Below are 21885 nucleotides of genomic sequence, written 5' to 3'. Positions count from 1 at the left end.
CATTTATGCATTTATTCATTGAGCAGGACTTCGCCAACTCTGAGAGTAAAAAGAAAGAAAGAGAGGAAGGTTTCTGTTGCTTCACTAGCTGTGTGGCCTTGGGCAATTATTTGACCTCTCTGTGCCTCAGTTTCCCCTTCTGTATACCAGGGGTAGTCACGGCACTTCCCTCCTAGTGTTGTTGTTATGAGGACATAAGGCAGTAAGGTTTCTAAAGTGGTCACAACAGGACCTGCATACGGTAAGTGCTGTGTAGGGGTTTGGTGAACAAAGGGGCATGCGGGCTGGTAGTGAGATGGAATCTGACGCATAAGTGTGTCCTCATCACGAGGATGCTGGGACTCTGAGCCCGTGCAGTGGACGAGCTCGACATAGGTGGTCCATCCAGAATCGCCGTGCTCTGCGTTTCTGTGTACAGTCGTGCCAGCTATCATGTGCCAGGCTTGTCGTGCACACTGGAAGCTCTATATTCATTTTCTCATCATGCAATTCTCGTCAAGCCCCATAAAAAAATGTCTTATAGATGAAGAAACCTGGCTCGGAGGCTGCAGGGCCTGCCCAAGGTCCCGTAGCTGGTATCAGGAACTGAGTCAGACTTGTGCCAGTGCCGCTGTGCTGCCTGCCCCTTGGTCGAAAAGCCCCACAAACCCACACCCAAATCTGGGAGCTGGCAGTGCAGAGAGTCACACGTCACTACAGGTTTCTGTGTGGAGATGCAGAGTCTCAGGGGATTCTGCCAGAAGCACCCTCGTGTGGAAGAGGATCCAGGAAACAGTGCAGATACCCCCACCCAACTGGAACGGAGACACAGGGAGCTCAGACACCATCCCCCGAAGTGAAGGTTCTCCAGAGAGCAGTTTGGGAGAGAGAAAGAAGCCAACCGAATGAAGCCCTAGTTTCTCATTTGACTCTGCCAGCCGCTGTGTGAATAGTCCTGGTGCTTAATGCGTTAAACAAGGAGAGAGACGGGGCTCGTTATACATCACACGTTTGTGTTTCTCTTTAATACAGTAAAAGCCTCTTCGGATATTTTCCAGGAAAGCAGTTGCTAAAGTTGTCTTGCCAGAAAAATCGTCTCAGGAGAGAGACCCTGATGAGCCTCAGACTTGGCATACTTATATGTGTACATATGCAGATATGTCTGTGTGTTTAATAATGGGGCTTTCTTGGGAGGACTTTTGTGTAATATCAAATTAAAATCCAATTTGAAAAATCAAGGTCACTTTATAAACAAATAATCCAGAGCCAGCAACCAGAAGTGTGTTTGCTGCTCTCTTCCCATCCTGCACATTTTCTGCATGTAGCACATGGAGAGGCTGAATCCAAGAGAATCATCTTGGTGGTCTCAGGTCACTGACCTTGCAGGATCCACCCTCTCCAGGAAGCCTTCCCTGAGTTCAAAGTGTTAGCTGTTCCCGCTCTGGGTTCCTTTCTTATACTCCCTCACGGCTGCCTGATACACCGTTCTCTCTCCCCAATCACCCCGTGGAATTAGAGAGCAGACCCAGGCCTGCTGAGACTTTGTCTTCTCAGCATCTCACACAGTGCCTGGGGCATAGTAGGTGCTGAGTTAAACATGTTTGATGGACAGATGAACTCAAGCTGAGTAGAAATTGGTGCGTGACGCCAGTGTTGTCTGCTTACCAACTGCCTTTCTCCCCAGTTCCCTTCATAACTTTAACTTACACCTCGTTGGTAATTGTTCACAGAAAGGTGTTCAGGCCTTACCTGCCCACTGGATATTGACACAACACTGCAAATATTTGCAGCAGGCTCTACAAAGACTTTGTGTTAGCTGTGCGTGGTGACAAAGATGAGTTATTTGACACATCTGGGATCCAGCCTCCCCAGTTGACCAGCTAGACTCGGCCAGCTCCCCCTGGTTCACCCATCTCAGGCTGGATCTGAGGCCTCTCGTGCAGCAATGGTGAGCCCACTGGTTTGGAAATTGACATTCTTGAATTATAAGATTTGAATTATAAGACGCTTGACTCTCTGCTGGGCATTAAGTTGTCCAAAATATTTCTGAGGCTGTTAAATTACTTCTGTGTCATTATTTCATTTCTCCTTCTAGCACAAAGGCCTTCTGAATACACTTAAGCCAATGTTGTATCTGTTTTTTTCCCTCACATTTTTGGACAACTTATTAAAATCATAACCTAGAAGAGTACTTGTCAGCACTTACTCTCTTGTTGAATAACAGAATAATTGCTACCTTCACCTCCAGTACTGCCATTAATATCTGAGAACTGTGTATTGCAATCTTGGTTAATCTTTCGTAAGCTAGAAAAAAACATTTTTAGTTTCTCGGGTTGCTGCTATTTTAGTTATTTTCCCGTTACCAGGTCTCTGGGGTCCAGAACCCCTCAGGTATGGAGGAAGCCACCCCCTTCCCCTTGACGTTCTCTGCAGCTTCACGGGCCGTACACGTTTTTAGAAGCTGCGAGATCCTGAAGTGAAGGGTTTGGGCTGTGACGTCTCACTGGCCTCAATTCAGATCCTGTCTCTGGCACACACTGGCTGCGTGACCTCCAGCAAGTCACCCGGGCTCTGTGACGCTCAGTTTTCTCAACTGTCACGTGGTGCACGGGCGCTTACGTCACGGGCTCTTGGGACGATCCAGTGAGATGCTGCGGTTAGCCGCGTACTTAGCACAGCACCCGGCATATGCTGAGCCCTTGAGTGCCAGCTGGAAATAAGTCTCCAGAGAAGGCTCGCTAATTTGGTTTCTGTTCTCTTGTAATTTGTGAGAACTCAGACAGACGCACGCCCGGTTCTTCTCTCTTCCCTTCTCTCTTCCTCCCCCTCTTCATTTCTCTCTTTGTTATGGTGGTGGGTTTTTCCCTTGTCTTTTTTTTTGTTATTCTTTAAATTGAGGTATAACATACCTCCAATCTTAAGTGTATAGCTCGGTGGACTTCCACAAAAGGAACCCACTTATGCAAACAGCACGGAGGCCAAGAAATATGCCATTAGCAGAACTCCAAGCCTCCCCTTGTCACTCGCTCTCCACAAGATGGCCACTGTCCTGATTCCTAACACATACCAGGGATCAGTTTTGCCCTTTTAGGACTTGCCGTAAATGGGGTCACGTAGCACGTACTCCTTTGTGTCTGGCTTCTTTTTCTCAACATCACATCTGTAAGATTTATCCCTGTTTTTGCAAGTAGCAATTGTTGCTTCATTGCTGTGTAGTATTCCATTGTATGAATGTATCACAATTTTTTTTTTATCTTTTACTGTTGGTGGATGTTTGGGTGGCTTCCAGTTTGGCTCAATTGCACATAGTGCTATAATTAACTTTCTTGTATATGTCCTCTGGTGGATATAAGCCCTGATTTCTGTGGGTCTATACTTAGGGATGGAATTACTGGGTCGGAGGGTGTGCATATGTTCCACTTGTGTAGACACTGCCAAAGAGTTTCCCAAAGTGGTTATACAGTGATGATTTCTTAAAGGGCGGGAAAAAAATACAAGGACTCAGATAAGCACTTGTATTCCCACCACCTAGAATTAACAGCTGTTCACATTTTGTCATATTTGCTTTTAAGCTCTTAAAAATTTATTACAAAATGTTTCAAATATGCCCCAGAATATGCAACAAAATATGATGAACACAGAAGTATCATCATCCAGATTTAATAAATGTTAGTGTTCAGAAATTAACATTACAGCTGTCGCTGAATCCTCTTGGTACCCTCCGTCCCAGAGGGAACAATTCTGCGGAGTTGTTGTGTATCCTTCCTGTCCGTGGTTTTATACTTTTATTATATATGATTATGAGAGGGTTTTCTTTTAATTCACATAAATGGTATAAGTCTTTCTGTATCTTTTCACACCTTATATTTTTCACCAATATTAGCTTTTTGAGATTTATACATGTGAATGCGTGGTATTCTCCTTCAGTAACTTAACCTGCTGTCCTTACTGATAATCTATTGTATGAATAGTCAATGTTGTGTCTATTTATTCTCCCTTTGATGAGCAGTTAGGTTGTTTACAATTTTTCCCTGTTGAAACAGTGTTGCAGTGAGCATCCTGTACATATCTCCTGGCACACGCGCTTGAGACTCAGTTTCTCCAGGTTGTGTTCCTATGAGTGGGGTTGCTGGCTCGTAGGGCATGCTCGTCCTCAGCTCTCCTAGCTATTGCCAAACTGCTCTCCAAGGTGGTGGCACCAATGGTTCACTGCCAACCAGGTGGATGAGAACTCCCATTGTTTCACATTCTCAACAACACTTGGTGTCGTTAGACTTATAATTTGTTTGTGTTTTGTCAATACAATGGGTACAAGATGGTATCTCATTGTGGCTTTGGTTTGCCCTTGCCTGATTACTGACAAGGGTGATGATCTGGTCGTGATTTTTGGCTATTCATATTTCCTCTTCCCTTTCTTGCCTGTTTGTGTCCTTTGGTCATTTTTCCACTGGGCTTTTCATCTTTTTCTTATTGGTTTCTAGGATCTCTTTATGTTTTCTGGATGTCACCCTTTGTCTGTGCATTCCTTTAAAAAGATAGAGCTCTTGTCTCCTCCAAGAAACCTCTCTTGCTCCCCTCACAGTAGAACCCACTACTTCTCCTTCGTTCTTGAGCTTCCTGCGTGCCTGGCACTCATTTCCTCCACAGCCTCCATGATGCTTTGGTACATGCATGAAATGTCTGCTTTCCTCACTGGACTGATTTTCCAGAGAAGCAACAACTTCTCATTAGACTGTGTACACCGAGACACTGGCATGATGCAAGACATCAAGTATCAGTAGGGGCTGGAACAGTGGTTATTTGTGTGAAGGAACATTAGGCCCCAGATTGTGTCCCTTAGTATGGACCCAGAGTAAACCTACTCACAGCCCCTCTCTCCAAGATGGGTTCCAAAAAGCTTTGAGTGTCCTAGATGTGTTGGCACAATTTCCTTTGCTTCTTTGGAGAGCCGGTCTTCTCTACCAGTTCCCAGCTGCATTAAGCTTAGCCACCCCCTTAGAACTTTCTCATCATTTAATTTCTCAGCTCTTCTGCCTTCTGAGGGGAAGCAGAATTCTTTTTTATAATGGGTTTAGAAGCTTTTTGGAGTTAAGTGCCTGATCCTCATAAGCACATGAAAATGGAAATGTTTTGTATCATAGAGGAACCTTTGATCCTGGCTTTTAGCTCTCCTTCATGAACTGGGCAGCCTTATTCTTAGCAGCAGGAAATAAGCGAGCCCTTCTTCACATCAGCAATGCCATCTTACTAAGAATGGCAGCTCTTCATTGAGCACCAACTAATTACCAGGCACAGTGCCGAGGACGTTGTCTGCATGCTTTTGTTTAATCCTGACAGCATCCTGGTGGCCAGGGAATTATTATCCTTGCCTTGCCTCATGCGACTGTGTATGTTTCCCTCTTGGATCCTGAACCCTTAAGCTCTTTCATGCTGCAGGGCCTTTGCACATACAATTCCTTCTAGAATACTCCATCTCCCACTCGTCTTGTGGCAGGGTCTTTCTCATCTGTCAGATCTCAGCTTAAATTCTACCTCCTCAGAAAACCCTTTCCTACCTTCCCAGAATAAATGATCTCCCTCAGTTATGGGCTTCCTTAGCCCTGTTTTTCCTCTTTGTAGCGTTAGGACATCTGTAACACAGTTATTTTTTTTGTTTAAACATGGTGTGTGTGTGTGTGTGTTGGCGGGGGGAACCACTGAAAGATTTTAAGCAGAGGAATGGCAAGATCCGATTTGTATTTTGGAGACATCGCTGCCACGTGGAGGATGGCTTGATGGGGTGAGCAGGGAGACCCTGCCAGGATGGGCAGAATGTCTGCCCCTGGTGCCGAGGGGGTGTTGGTTTGTGGGTTAGCAGAGCCCTTGAGGACTGAGAGGGTAATTAGCAGACCTGGAGACATGGGGTCCGACCTGTTGGGACACACCCATAGGTGACTCTACTCTGGGGTGCGATGGTTTGCAACTCCGAGTCCACACACTCCCCAGCAAGGGGAGGCTGGTCTTTCTCTTTCTCTTGGATTTTCTTGTGGGAGCAGTTGGCAGGGGCTGAATGGAGGCTGGCCCTTAGGTGGGGCATGTGCTCCACAGATCACCAGCCTGCCCTGCCTCTCTGACCTCCTGGTTCCTGAAGGCTTTTGAATTTGTCACCCTGAGAGTTCAGGGCAGACTCCTTGGAGGGATGATTTTTCATCTGAGCTTTGAGGAGTTAAGTCGAGAAGGAAGGGAAGGGCATTCAGTCGGGAAAGCGTCAGCAGAGGTCCAGAAGTGTGAAGGGTTAAGGGGTCCGTGCCTGTGGTGGATTCTTTATGTCCCAGTGCTCCGGCCCCTAACCTGGGCGGCGTGGGGGTCCAGCGATGCCTTTGGCCTTGGGTGGAGTCCATGTGAGCAGGAAGCATGACAGTAGTAGGACCCTGGGCCGTGTGCTTTCTCAACACCTGAACCTGGCCCTTCCTGTTATCCCAGGGCCTCTGACTGTGGAGAACTGAAATACAAGCATTCAGGGTGCAGAGCAGACCGGCAACAGCCACGATCCAGTGGAGGCTAAGAGTCCTTGTCAGAAAGGCCCTACAAAATAAAACAAAGTAAATGGAAAGCTTCATTAATTCTCGGATAAACATTCCTTCGTTTTTTCATTGTACAAATCTTTATTGGATATCTATGGTACACCAAGTCTTGGGGCTACTGAGTAAATGAGATGTGTTTCTTGCCCTTGGAGAGCTCACAACCTAGTAGGGCAATTGGCAAATCACCATAGTAGGTACTGTGAGATAGGTTAAATCAGGGTTCTGTGGGAGCACCAGGGAGAATATATCATCTAGGATGCTTTCCACTGCAAGTGACAAAAACCAAAATCAAACTATTTTTAATTTAAAAAGAAGATTGATTGGCTTGTGTAACTGAGAAGTTTAGGTCTGATCTGACTTCAGGAATGGCTGGATCCAGGAGCTCAATGACATCATCAGACACATCAGTATCTTGGCCAATCTCTTTCCCCTCTGCTCATTTACTCTCTTGCTTCTTGTCTGTCTGCCTGTTTCTCTCTCCACCTGCTTTTTTTCTGAGTTGGCTGCATTTTCAGGCAGGTTCCCCTCTCATGGCAAATGATTATTACACATCTCTAGGCTTTCTCCATATCACCTTAGCAGTTCAGGCAGAAAGAGTAAATCTCTTTCTCAGTAGTTCCAGTCTCAGTGCTGATTCTCATTGGCCCACCTTGAGTCCTGTGCCTATCTCAGGATCAAGAATAATGACTGTGATTGGCTAGGTCATGTGCTCAGCGCTGAGTCCAGGGGGGAAGTCAATCCTATCCCAACCCTGTGGTCTGAGAGTGGGAAAGGGTTGATTCCCCAGGGGAAGATTGTAGCACTGTCACCAGGAGAAAAGGACATAGGTAGTGAGTAGGTGAAACAAGGGGAAGCAGCCTGCAGGGAGAAGGGAGAGAGATCAGAGAAGCTTCAGAACAGAGGTGACACCTGAATTGAGCCTTGAAGGATGAGTAGGAGCCAGCTGTTGAGTGAGATGGGGAATTCCAGGCAAAGGAAACAGCACTTTGGAAGGCAGAGTTTATGGAGCAGCTCGATTTCCTCAGGCCCGTGATCCCTGCTGAGCCAATGGCACGTCCCCCACGCACTGGGTGCATGTGACAGGGCATGTGGCATGTGGGGGATGACTCAGAAGAGCCAGGCAGGGACAAGTTACTTTGCATGCTTAGCTGAGGAGTTTGGACTTTTATCCTGAAAGCAAAGAAAATGGCATGGTTTTAAAAAATGGTTTTGCATTAAAAAAAAATGCTCCCTTGGGAAGCAGTGTGGAAGATAAACAGCAGTAGAAGAGACTGGCCCAGAGGGCTAAAAATCAAGAGGAGTGTATTCACTCAGTCATCCGTCCATTCAACACATCTTTCTTGAGCACCTACTATGTGCCAGCCACTGAGAATATGCAGGAGCTAAACACATAAGGGCCCTATTTGCATAAGGGGAGGGAGGACAGATGATGTACACTTAAACAAACATACAGGTAATTTCTAATGACCTCTGAATAACATAAACCGAATAAAAGAGACTTAACTCTAGAACTGTGCTGGAAAGTTTACCCAGGTCATAGGAATTATTAAGTTATGAACTGAATAATGTGGATTTTTTTTTGACTTGCAAACTAAAAAATTTTGCCCACTGCTGCCAACCGAAGCAAAATTATTCAGCTCCCTTTGAACAACAAGGGTAAAAATAGAGAGGAGGTAGGTTTTGAGCTAGCAATGAACTACCATTTGGGCCTGATCTTCTGTTGCGTAATGTTCGAAGTGGCTCTGTGTGCTGGATAATGGATCCGTAGTTTGTTTTGGACACGTGCATAAATCTTTTTGGGAAGCTAGAAAAATGAGCCAGGCAGACAGACCTGGCATTCTGCTTAATCTTCATTTCCGCCCTTTATCTTCTCCCCTCGCCCCGTTTATTCCTCCCTCTTACAGTGGGAAATCTCCGCAGAAAGCACACACTGGAGTTTCACAGGGGCATTCTTCAAACTGGAACAACAAATAAGAAATGGTTTTGGCTGTCTGGGGCCTTTCTCTCAGTAATCAGTGTTCATGCCTTTCACCATTGCTTTGGGGGCTGTGCGGATGCCTCAAAGGCACTGATTTTGGAAATAATTGAAAGTAGCTGTTTTCCCTTTTCTGATGGGTTAGGCTTCACTGCTACACTCCAGGTAACCAGCAGGTGTGCCAGTAATGTTAGTACCCAAGCAGGGCTGACAATGGCTGCATCTGTTCCAGATTCTCTAACGAAGTGGTGAATTGTTTCTTCCCAGGGGTCCCCTAAGTCTGTATTTAGGCCACATTGCTCATCACTGGTCAGGACCATGGACAGCTCCACCCTGGCTGTGATTTGTCTGATGGTTCCCAATCTGGGTGTGTATCTGAATCATTGGCTCTAAACAAATTCACATCGTCAGACCACACCCCACACCTAGTGAGTTAGAATCTCTAGAGGTGAAACCTTACAATCTGTATTTTTGAAAAATTTAGGGGTAATGCTGACACAGCTGGCCTACAGATCAGAGGTTGGGGCTGCTGACCAAAGGCCCAGGAAGAGGAAATAACTTCCTTGAAGTTACATGGTGACGTATTTAGAGAGCCAAGGCTGGAACTTCTGATGAGTCCACTTCTCCTTTATGACCTCAGCAGGCTCATTGGCTCTCAACCTTGTGCTGTTATGCACAAGAGCAAAGAACATGGTGGCAAATGTTTTCATGAGGCAGTGCCAGGCTTTCCAGCCAAAATCTGGTTTGAGATTAACAATACCAAATAGGACCTCAGAGAATGATTTAAAATTCTATCTCATATCTATTCTTTCTAAAGATCTTGCCACCTAAAATGTGGTCCGTGGACCATCAGCATCAGCCTCACCTAAGCACTTGTTAGAAATGCAGAATCTCAGGCCCCACCCCTGTCCTACTGAATCAGCATCTGCATGTTTAACAGGCTCCCCAGGGGACTGTTGTACACATGGAAGTTTGAGAAGCACTGTTCCGTATTATTTTTGTCTTTGCTCTCTGACTGGATGGTTCCAACAGGGCTCTTCCCTGTCTCCTTCCTGTCCTATTCACCTTGTTCCCCTCTGGGAAGGAAGATTGCTGCTCAGGTTGTCAGATGGTCAGGCTCTGAGTCACATCTGTGGGTGGGCAAAGTCACCGTGTGTGAAGCTGGTACATCGGGATGTGTCTGTGTCTGGTCTCTACAGGCTGAAACAGGACACTCCCCAGAAGCAGGCCAGCTCAGTCTCGCTGCTTTCTCTCCTTCCTGTGTGATATTCACCCAGAGTCATTCAACGACTGTGTTGAAGGTGGTCAGGAAAGAACTTTGGTTTAGCAGAGACAGACATTAAACGAATAAACCCATAAAGAAAGATACTTTCAAGTAGTGCTAGTTTGGGCCGGCCCCGTGGCTTAGCGGTTAAGTGCGCACACTCCGCTACTGGTGGCCCGGGTTCGGATCCCAGGCGCACACCGACGCACCGCTTCTCCGGCCGTGCTGAGGCCGCGTCCCACATACGGCAACTAGAAGGATGTGCAACTATGACATACAACTATCTGCTGGGGCTCTGGGGGGAAAAAAAAAAAAGGAGGAGGATTGGCAATAGATGTTAGCTCAGAGCCGGTCTTCCTCAGCAAAAGGAGGAGGATTAGCATGGATGTTAGCTCAGGGCTGATCTTCCTCACACACACACAAAAAAATAGTGCTAGTTTTTCTGTAGGAGCAGTGCAGGGTGCTGTAATGGAGAGGACTGGATTTAGTCAAGGTGTCCGGGCAGGGACATTTAACCTGAAATATGGAGGCTGTGTAGTAGTTAGCTAGGAAACAACCCAGAAAGCATGTTCCAGGCAGAGGCAGCGACAAGGGTAAATGCAGGCCTGCAGGCAGCTCCACACTGGGTGGTGGGTTAGAGGCTCGCTCTCTTCCTGGCTCATACGGCTTTCATCTCGTTGGAATGGAAAGATTCTAGTTTCTTGGTGAAAAATTAGGGTCTGCTTTGTCTCCAGGCTCCGGACTGCCTCTGACCCAGGCAGAAGATGTGTTCCATACAGATGTGCAAGGTTTGGAACCATGGCCTCCAGCTCAAAACCTAGTCCGACTCAGCTTTTCTTTGCCTCCTCTGGGCGTATATCTCCCTTGGGACTCTGGAGAGGTGGGAGGATCAGGGGTCGGTGTACCTGGGTTCAAATCCTGACACCAGTGCACACCAGCATGTCACCTCGCTATGCCTTGGTGTCCTCAAGAGTGAAGATGTTGGCATCTCCCTCTTGAGTTTCCTACAAGGATTAAGTGAGGAAATGCAGGGACCAGGCTTAGAACACGTCCTGGCCCAGAGTAAGTGCTCAGAGCCTCTGGTGGTTGGTACTAGGTCACTTCCTGGGTCTCCTGGCCATGTTGCCCTTTTAGTGCCAGCCCCTAGTTCCCCACTTTCATCTCCTCCCCACAGTGGGCAGAGCACCATTCCCACCCCGTTTTGTGGACAGGGGAACTGGCTCGGAGAGGCCTGCTCGGAGCTCAGCCTGGTCTAGTCCAGGCCTCTTATCCTAGGGTCTGAGGATAAAATCCAGGTGATCAATGGACAAGAATTACACTTGTGTTTTCACAAATATCTAACTGAAACATGAACTTCAAACCTGGTCCTAGGCCATAAACCATAACAGTAGTCATGGTATCTGTGACTTTGTCCCCAGTAGAATTCAGTCACATGTATTTTTATGTCACGTGGTGGTTGCTGCGGATGGCTCCAAATAGCCTTAAATCTCATCACTACTTTGGAATTACAGTGGTGATTAGACCTGCCACTACATCTTGTTGTTTAACGCCTCAGAAATGAACCACTCGCATTGCCTTATCACGGTGTTGATAACTCTGCTGAAATATAAGTGCTTTTCTTTCTAATCCTTGTTTCGTGAATTTAAACTCATAGTTCTCATAAGGGTATGGTAGGCTTCACCAGGACCACAGAGGGCCCTGCCTGTGCCCCTTCCTTGCATCCCAGGGTCTTCTCTCCCCACAGCACATTGCTCCCCGCCCTGGCTGGAGCCACCACCCACCTCTGCTGTTTTCAGCTGCCTTGCTCTTTCCAGGCTCTTCTCCCTGTCCTTCCCTACCGAGTGCCTTCCTTGTGAAGCAGGTGCTAGATAAATAATTAATAGGGTGGGAAAACTTGTTGGAAATAACACAGCTCATGTTTATTTTTAACCAGCTGAGTTATAGAGCTCTGCTCCAGGTGCAGTCCAGGTGGGGAAAGTAACAGGCGGTGCTGTGAGGTTGATGGAGGCTGCTGTGGGCAGGAAGGAGAGGATTTTTAGATAAGCCTGTGCATTGGGAGAGTTGGGGTGTTGGGGGCCAGGTTGGGCTCCAGGGCAGGAAGCCCAGTGAACGAGGGGTCTGTGACCTGAACAGTGAGTGGAGGATGCCAAAGAAGAATCAAAATTTCAGTGAGGAACTGAGCAAAAATCCCCCCCAGATTGACCAAAGCAGGAGAGGAGTTTTATTTATGTGATTGCAAAGAGCAGGGATGGGTTGCAGCTTCAGGCATAGCTGGCTCTAGGGCTTATCTGATCCCATCAGAACTGGATCTCTCCCTCCCTTTTTCCTTTTCTCCTTTACCTTCCTCTGTGCTGGCTTCATTCTCAGACAGGCTTTCTCCAAGATAGAGCCTCTGGCAGTTTCGGGCTTATATCATCCTGAAAACAACCCCAGAAGAGAGCTTCTTTTCCCAGTAGTTCCAGCAGAAGTCCTGGGATTAGATTTCACTGGTCAGCCTGGGTTATGTGCCCATTCTTTTTTTTTTTTTTTTTTAACAACTTTAATCTATTTTTTGTATCTACAAATTTGCCTATTCTGGAAGTTTCATCTAAATGGAATCATGCACTATGTAGTATTTTGTGACTTCACAAAAGTATGTTTTTATGCTATGTTGGAGAATGTATCAGTACTTCACTCCTTTCTATTGCCAAATACTATTCCATTGTATGGATCTGTCACATTTCTTTATCAGTTCATCAGCTGATAGACACTTGGGTTGTTTCCACTTTTTGGCTATTATTAATAACGCTGCTGTGGAAATTTGTGTGCAAGTCTTGGTGTGGACATGTTTTCCTTTCCCTTTCATTTCATGTCATTCTTTTGTTTCATGTCGTTGCACCTGGGTGTGGAATTGCTGGGTCAGTGGTGACTATGGTTAACGTTTTGAAGCACTGGTTTTCAAAGCAGCTGCCCCATTTTATGTTCCCATCAGCAGTGTATAAAGATTCTAATTTCTCTACATTCTCACCAACACTTTCTATTATCTGTTTTGTTTTTTTTTAATTGTAGCCTCTCTAGTGGGTGTAAAGTATCACATTATGATTTTGATTTGTGTTTCCCTAGTGACTAATGATATTGAATATCTTTTTATGACCTTATTGCCAGTTTGTGTACCTTCTTTGGAGAAATGTCTATTCAGATCCTTTGCCCATTTTAAAGTTGGGTTGTCTTTTTGTTGTTGAGTTGTAGTAGCTCTTTATATATTCTAGATACAAGTCCCTTATCAGACACATGATTTATAAGTATTTTCTCTCATTCTGTGAGTTGTATTTTCACTTTCTTGATGATGTTCTTTGCAGAACAAAACTTTTTAATATCAATAAAGTCCAATGTATTTATTTTTTTTCTTTTATTCCCTTATGCTTTTTGATGTCATACAAAAGAAAGCTTTGCCTAACACAGAGCCACAAAGATTTATTCCTGTTTTCTTCTAACAGTTTTAGTGCTTGCATTTAGTTCTGTGATTCACTTGGAGGTAATTTTGTGTATGGTATAAAGAAGAGCTCTAAGCTCACTCTTCCTCACGTAGATACCCAGTTGTCCCAGCACCATCTGTTGAAAAGACTGTTCTTTCCCCACTGCATTGTCTTAGCATCTTTGTGGAAAATCAATTGACCATAAATGTGAGAGCTTATTTTCGGACTTTCACTTCTTTTCCGTTGACCTAAATATCTGTTCTTATACCAGTACCATACCATCTTAATCACTGTAGCTTTTGTACTAAGTTTTGGAATTGGAAAGTACGAGTCCTCCAACTCTGCTCTTATTTTACAGGAGTAGTTTGGGTGCTCTGGGTCCCTTAAATTTCCATATGAATTTTAGGATAAGCTTGTCAATTATGTAAAAAACAACAACTGGGATTTTGATAAGGGATTACATTGAATCTGTAGATCAATTTGGGGAGTACTGTCATCTTTATGATATTAAGTCTTCCCATTTATGAACATGGGATATTTTTCCATTTATTTAGGTTGTCTTTAATTTCTTTCAATAATGTTTTATGGTTTTTGGAGTACGAGTTTTGTACTTCTTTTGTTCATGTGCCCATTCTTGAGCCAGTCTCTGTGGCCAAATGGAACATTCCAATGGCTGGACCTGACTCTTGTGCCTGCTCCTACGGCTCCGTGGACTGATAATGGGGAATGGAAGAGCTTTGAAAGGATTATTATTGTCCTCTGAACAGAGGCATGGAGGGGGTGGTTGCTGGGCAGGCAAAAGTAAGAAAGAAGAAAAACTGTCTGTTATAAATTCTTATAATGAAAGCTTCAGTAAAGGCATCTACAGGGATATAGAGGCAACAGAGCGAGGGTTTAAAAGGCTGCTGCTGTCCACTTGATTACCCCATAAAAGAAGAGATGAAAAGCAGTCACTGAGATCTCTAGCATCTTAGGGTACAGAGGTGATTTCTTGGAATTTTACGTTCAGCAAAGGCAGCACTTGTAGGGCTTAAGAGAAGGTAGGTTAAGAACATCACCCCTGGTCAGCGAATGGTGGTAACAAAGACTTAGCTGGGGAGGGGGGTCTCCAGCCTCGAAAACTTATACTAACGACATCTCCCTCCCAACCAACCCACCAAATCCAGCTGAAACCTTCTCATTCCTCAGCTCCCTTTCCTGGGGCTCGTCTTGAACACAACACACGTATCTTCCTTCTAATCATCGCTGTTTTGCATTCATTTATCTGACAAAGCTGTGAAATGGGGAGTGAGGACCACGTCTTGTCTGCTTATCAGCTAGTGGAGATAATTATCGTACTACCCCCATAGGTTATGGTGAGAATTCATTGACCTGACGAAGATGATGATAATGATGGCAATAGCTGCACAGACCGAGTGCTTACTTTGTGCCCGGCACCACACCTGCTGTTACTATCCCTCTTTCAGAGATTATGAAGCTGAAATAACTTTTCCAAGGCCAGAGATCTAGTAAGTGGTAGAACCGAGATTCACACCCAGGTGTTCTGACTCCCCAGTTCAGGTTCTTTACACCAAATCAGAGCATTAGCACGGTGCCTGGCAGAGAGCAAGCCCTCAACACATGTTAGCTGCTAGTTGTACTCAGAGAAGGAGAATCTTGATGGCCGTGCAGAGTTGCTGATATTTGTGCGCTGACCCCGTTGTTCCAGGTCTGGACAACCAGTGACCCGTGGAGAATGGAGTCCTCTACCTCTGCCCTTTCTCCACACGTATTAGGTGGGGAGAGCTAGCTGCAGCAGCAAATTTAAACCCCACATCTCCGTTTGTTCCTTGTCGATATTATTGGCCGATGTTTGTGGTCAGCAAGTGGCTTATGCACGGGCCCAAGCTCTTTCTGTCCTGAGCCTTCACCATCCCTAGGGCAGGGGTCAGCAAACTTTTTCTGTGAAGGGCCTGATAGTAAAGATCTTTGGCTCTACAGACCATATGGTCTCAGTGGCGACTACTCAGTTCTGTTGTTGTAGCACAGAAGCAGCTAGACAACCAGAAACAAACAGGCCTGGCTGTGTTCCAGGAAAACGTTGTCTACCAAAACAGGTGGTAGGCCGGATGTGGTCCCGGGGCCTACTTTGCTGACCCCTAGGGCCTTGGAACGCTCTTCACCAGGAGCAGAGAGAGGAGGAGGGAGTATGAAAAAGACATATCCACTTCTTAAAAGTCTTGGCCCACAAGTGAAGCATCACTTCTCCTTATGTTTCATTGGCAAGAACTAGTCCCTCAGCCTCACCTAGATGCAAGAGGGGCTGGGAAATGGAGCCTCTGGCTGGACCACTGCTTTCCGGAAATAAGTCTGCCCCCTAAAAGGGGAGCATGCATTTAGGTGTCATCCAGCTGGTGTCTCTGCCACAGGCCCTTGAGACACCTTCCCGTGCTGCCCTAAGTAGACTGGGCATGTCACAGGGCCCAGGTTTGAAATATAATTTGCCTATTTTTGTTAAATAGGTGAGCCAGGGTTGGACTTCTGGTTCCCATTATTCAATGGATGTTTGACCTTGGACAAGTTCTTCACCTCAGTGCGTCAATTTCCTCATCTGTAAAATGGGTTTAGTAATAGTGCCCACCACCCAGGATGTGAGGATTTGACAAGACAATATACGAAAACTGTTTAACACCTAGCCTAGCACTGAGTCAGCTCTCAGTAAATGGCGGCTATTGTTATCACCAACATCACCATGCACAATGCTTTAAACAGAAAGAGGGGAGCTGCTTTGTTGAATTAGAGCCTCCCCTTCTCTCCCAGATATAGCCCCCAGCCAAGACGCTTCTGGGGAACCCTGCAGGAACCTCCTTTGAAGACCCCTAAACTCCATGAGCTCAGAAGTCCCCTTTGGTTCTCAGAGACACTGAGGTCTAGGAGCCTGGATTAAATCTTGGCTACAGGCAGGTCTGTGCCTCAGTGGCCCCATCTGTGCAGCAGTGCAGTTGGTTGACAAGAGCTGTCCTGCCATCAGTGGGTCATTTGAGGCTAGAGGGGAGAAAGGTGGAGCACATTTTGAAGGAGCATTGAGAGAAGCAAGAGGGGGAAGTAATGCCACCGAGGTCTCTGCAGCACCCCCTGCAGAGAGAGATGGGAGAGAGACCCCAGCCCTGAACTGCCCCACCCGGAGCTGGTAAGTACCACTTCTGTTTGCCGCCCATTGGCCAGAACTAGTCCTATGACCCCAGCCTCGCTGCAGAGTTTACTGGGAAATGGAGTGGAGCATATAGATATTTTGTGAGCACCAACTTTCTCTGCTATAGTCTTATTCACCACTGTATCCCAGCTCCTAGCATGTGCCTGGCACATCATATTGGTTGAATAAATAGACCATACGAGCTCCCGCTCTCTCATTTTACAGATAAAGAAGCTAAGACCCTAAGTCAGGGCATGTCTTGACTATAGCTAAAGTGGTTCCTTATTTGACTCTGGTTTTATTTTTACTTTCCTTTTTATGGGAAAATTCCAGAGACCTTGTCCAGGGTAAATAAAGTTGCCAAGTAGAACTTTAAAATAATCCCTTTATGCTCCCTACTTCATCTTATCCATTTGTTTTTGTGATATTGTGATATAGGAAGAAAAATATATTCGGTCTTTGTCCCTGCTTCCTGGCACAGAGCTCCTAAAACCCTTGTAATTTCCTGAGTGTTAGGGGTGATAAGTGCGTCTTTTGTTATCATATTTGGTCTCAGTCCCAGATCTTGATACAAGAGCTTCTAAGCCTGTTAGAACCTCTGGAGTGATGAGTGGTGTTTTGTATGCCTGGTGGCCAGGGCCCCTGGATAGATTTAGGGTGGGAGCTGGTCTCTAGAAAGACCAAGGCATGATTAGAGGATTGGAACTTTCAGCCCCACCCCTGACCCCTGGGAAGAGGAAAGGGGCTAGAGATTGAGTTATCACCAATGGCCAATGGATTAATCAATCGTGCCCGTGGAATGGAATCATCATTTAGGGAAAAAACTCTAAATGATGGGGTTTGGAGCTTCCGAGTTGGTGAATACATTGAGGTGCCGGAGGATGGTACACCCGGAGAAGGCACAGATCCGTCCGTTGTCCCCACCCCATCCATACCTTGCCCTATGCATCTCTTCCATTTGGCTGCTCCTGGGTTGTAGCCTCTATAATAAATCTGTAATGGTTTTCCTGAGTTCTGTGAGCCATTCTGGTGAATTATGGAATCTGGGAAGGGGCTAATGAGAACCCCCAATTTATGTCCAGTTGGTCAGAAGTGCAGGTGACAAGCTGGGACTTGCTATTCGTGTCTGAAGTGGGGACAGTCTTGTCGAACTGAGCCCTTAAACCTGCAGGGTCTGCACTAACTTCAGGTGGTTAGCGTTAGAATTGAATTAAATCATTGGATACCTAGTTGGTGTCCAGGGAGTTGGAGAATTGGTTGTTGGTGTGGAAAAAAACCCCGAACATTTGATGTCAGAATTATTGTACTTAAGAACAGTTCAGGTTTGAATTTAACTCCGGTGTCCTAAAAGATAGGGCTCCTGTTCCTTACCTCTCATCCCTCCGGTACCCAGCATGGCACAGGCACGTGGTAGAGACTCAGTCAAGGTTTCTGAATCAAATGGAATTTTTGTAAAGTTTACTGGAAAAACAAAACAAAACAAAAACAGACAATGTGAGACAGCAGAGTAGCTGGGCCTAGAAGTTGGATGGACCTGGTTTCAGATTCTAGCTCTGACACTAGGGAAGGTTAATTCATCTCCCTGAGTCTCCAAGTCCTTATCTGTAAAGTGGAGATACCACCACCTCCCTGAGAAGTATGCTTTTGAGGGTTCAAGTAAGTAAAATGCCGTATTGTGAATGTCTGGCCCCAGGTGGGTGTGGTGGGTGCAAGTCTGTAGCAGCTCTGATTGGGAGCAGGTATCCAGAGCTATGGCCCCGTAGTATAGCCCCATCCCTGCTCTGGGGGGCTAGCTGCGCCCCCTTCCCAGGGTGTCTCGATTGTTCCTCTAGACAGGTGCTTGGCCTGCAGCAGCGTGGAGCCGTCTCCCCCCTTCAGTAGCACAGCTTGATGAACTCTAACAGTGCGGTGGAACCAATCTTACCAAGAGCTGTTTTTGATGACCTATCGATTTTTTTCTGTTGCTTCTGGGTGAACTGTTGATATATTTTGTTTGGTCTGCACCATGATATTCAAGCATTTGAATTAACTGCCAACTGACTTGAGAATTGAGAGATTTCACCTAACAACCCAGATTTGCAGCTTCCCTTAAAAAGCAGGAGGAGCTGGCGCTGCGGCTCCCGTTGCCCCGTGGCGGTGGTCTGCGGGAGCGCTCTGCTCCGCCAGCATTCCCCTGCTCCCTGTCTTGTACGTTCCGCCTTACCCTGGCCCCGGGCCCTTGCAGTGTGGGAGTGTTTGGGGTGTTTGCATCTCTCCACTTGCTCCAGGGAGGGATGCAAATGCCTCGCCACCTTCTCTTCCTTGGCTTGAAGCCTGCTTGTCCCTCCCAGTCACGTCCGACCCTGCAGAGGCCTCCTCGGGGTGTGATGGCCAGGCAGAGCAGCAGGAAGATCGGTTCTGGACTCAGTGCCGTCCTGGCTCTGCTGCTCCTCAGCTGTGTGATCCTGGCCCCGATTCTTAACTTCTGTGAGCCTCATCTATGAAATGTTGGTGGGGTTCGAGATAATATTCCTAAGTGCCTCTACTCAGTTCCTGGCGTTCAACACGCACTGGCTGCTGTTAACATTTTGCCTCCGTTATGCCTCTCTTTGCCTGTCCAGCCATTTCAGCCTGTGGCATCAGCAGTTAAGAATTGACACTGATTGTAGAGGCTACAATTGAGACAGTGAGAGATGGTGCCACATGATGCTGCCACCACTGCTGCTGCCGTTAAAACCTTTGGGAATCTCTAAGCCAGACCCCATATGACCATCACACTTTCAATATACTGTGAAATGATCCAAGGCATTGTGAGAGAACTCACTTGTGGATAATGAGTCAGCCCAGTGATCACTGTGCTGAATCGGGTCCAGCGCAGCCAAAACAAGAACACAGAGGAGTTGGGGGTGGGGAGGGAACAAGGCACCATGGAGCTCCCAGGGGAGACTGGAACATAGGATACACGAGAGCACTCTGAATTTCTACTTGGAATGTTACAGCTCAGTCTCAGCGTCTGGAATTGTTGGACTTGGAGCTTTTTCAAGGCAGAACACATCTGAACCCGAGATCCCACATGGGTCTCTGGGTCCAGTGGAGGGAGATCCAGGCAGTCAAGAAGTACAGACAAGAAAATAAGTTTATCACTCCTTTCTGTTTTTCCTCTTTGGACCTCACATACAAAAAAGTGAGTTCATGCTGTTCCTCACCTCCTGATACTCTGATCTCATTGGTTCCTCACCTCCTGGTGCCCTGATCTCATTGGTCACTCTGAGGCCTCAAGCCCTGGGTTATTACCTCTTATCCCATCAGCCTCCTGCCTGTCTCGCTACCACCAGTAGCTGTTCCAATGGATTTGGCCTGTAGCTGTGAATTTGTGTTTCCCTCTAGAATCTGTTGCGTTGTTGTGTGTATCTTTAATTTGCTTACATGGCTTTGTGCTGTAGTCTTCATTCTTTCACTTTTTTCACCCAGCATCCTGTTGAAGCTCCGTTCGTGTCTCTGTGCACACTTGTACTTTGCTTCTGTAACCGTTCATTATATTTTCAGGCCTCCACCACATCTCACTTATCCTGTCCCCCAGAGATGCCACCAAGTGGCTCCTGAGTCCTTGCCCCTCCAAAACAGCACTGCAGTGAGTCTCCTTGTGTGTGACCCTATGGTTCAGTGGGAGAATTTCTATGGGATAGATACTCAGGGTGGAATTGCTGAACCTGTAGTCTGCTGTATTTAATTTGACCAAATACTGCAGGATTGCTCAAAAATATGGTAGTTTTAAAGGCAGAAGGAACTTGAATTGTGCTTGCTTCTAGAAAGGAAGTCACTTTGTATTGAGTGTCTACTCTGCTGAGAACAGCCCCAGTTTTGCTTGACAAACATATCTCATTTGACCACCCAGTAATCCTGAGTCAGGCATTCTCAACGTCTGCATTGTGCAGGTGGAGAAATTGAGGTCCAGAGAGGTGGAGCAACTTGCCCACGGCCACTCAGCTAAGTAGTCGTTGGAGCTGAGCCGGCTCTGAGTGACTCTTGTGGACACACCATGCTGCCTTCCTAAAGAATCCTGGGTCCCAGGCCTGGCTTCTGTGAATTTGGGGAAAGTGTTTTAAGTTAAGGAGCATCTGATTAGATCAGATGTCTCCAACTGGTGGCTTTGTGTGGCCTGCACTCCGTGTTTTATTTGATCCACCTGGTTTTTAAATATTTTACAGTTAATTTTCAATATTTTAAAATATGAGATTTCACATAAGTATCTAGGCGATGTGGCAACCACTTTCACACGAGGCTGCAGTTTCCAGGATTAAAGGAGTGGCTGCCCCTTTCCAGCTGGCCCTGTCCATACTGGCCCCTTCAGGTGTCTGTGTTACCCACAGACCCCTCCTGGCACTGGAGATGGCAGCAACATTGTTGCACGTGGGCAGTGTCTTTTTTTCCCCTCTGAGTTTCCCATTAAATACCTGAACTGGCCTTTCTGCCCCTCCCCAGCTATCCAGCCTGCAGTTTCCCTTGGGTGCAAAGTCAACAACAGAGAAAAATAAGCTTTAACTGCAACAGAGCCTGCTGCTTTCCTGCCATGAGATCATTTGCTGTGTCCTGCCGAGTGCCCAGCCTGTGCCAGGCACGGTGGAGGCCGGCTCCCACCCGGGGGAGTCAGGCCACCGTATCCAACCCATCTTGAGCAAAAGAGGCTGCTGTGAAGCGTCTGTACGTAATCCACCTCCCACAGACGGGGGTTCTGTTGATATAAAGACAAGAATTCTTCCAGCCACAAATATTTATTGTTGTGCCAAGAGGAGAGTTTTTAGAACAATGGTATTTGGTTCACCCTGTGTGAACTACAGGACTGGTTTGTTTTTTGTTTCTGTTTTTAGCAAAGCTGTAGGTCTCCTGTGGTTGTGAATACCCTGATCCTAAGAGGCAGGACAGCATCGTAGTTGTAAGCTGAACTCAGATAGATGTGGCCGTAAATCCCAGTTCTGTTCCTCACTGGCTAGGTCACCTTAGAGAAGGCACTTAATCTCTTGGAGCCTCAGTTTCTTCATCTGCAAAATGGGGATATTAGTATCTACTTCATAGAGCTGTTGCAGGGCAATGTTGAGATAATGCAGGTGAACACTTCATGTAGTGCTTGGCATGCAGTAAGCTCCACGTAAAGCAGGGTGGGAGTGGTGTTATTATCATTGTTGTGAGAAGCATGTGGGAGGAGAGTATAAATGTACCTTGAGTCCCGTGTGGATCTTCTATTCCTTTTCTGAAATAGAGACTTGCTTTCTTTCCTGTGTTTGAGTTAAGGTTTGGTGTGGGTATGCCTTCATTGCAGGGGCGTCGGGATTTATTTTCTGCTCGACATTGAGCATAATTCACTGATACCATGTGAGTGCGGTCTTACAGTCTCCCAGCTCTGTCACGTGTTGTGTTCCTCCCAGAGCTGCCCAGCCTTGGGGGTCTGATCTGTCTTCCCCCCATTTTAGAGTTAGATCTTGTAAGCCATTGGGCTCGCC

The 21885-nt window shown here is 46.5% G+C and overlaps 1 protein-coding gene across 2 annotated transcripts in view; it reads left to right on the top strand.

Moving 5' to 3' along the window:
• SNX29 (sorting nexin 29) overlaps positions 1-21885 on the top strand; it is a 522293-nt gene that overhangs the window by 434664 nt on the left and 65744 nt on the right. The gene's annotated exons all lie outside the window — the stretch shown is intronic.

The sequence above is a fragment of the Diceros bicornis genome, chromosome 26 (genome assembly GCF_020826845.1).
Source record: "Diceros bicornis minor isolate mBicDic1 chromosome 26, mDicBic1.mat.cur, whole genome shotgun sequence".
NCBI classification, from domain to species: Eukaryota; Metazoa; Chordata; class Mammalia; order Perissodactyla; family Rhinocerotidae; genus Diceros; species Diceros bicornis.
Note: the sequence above shows the minus strand (reverse complement) of the source record. Positions and strands in the feature narration are given on the sequence as shown.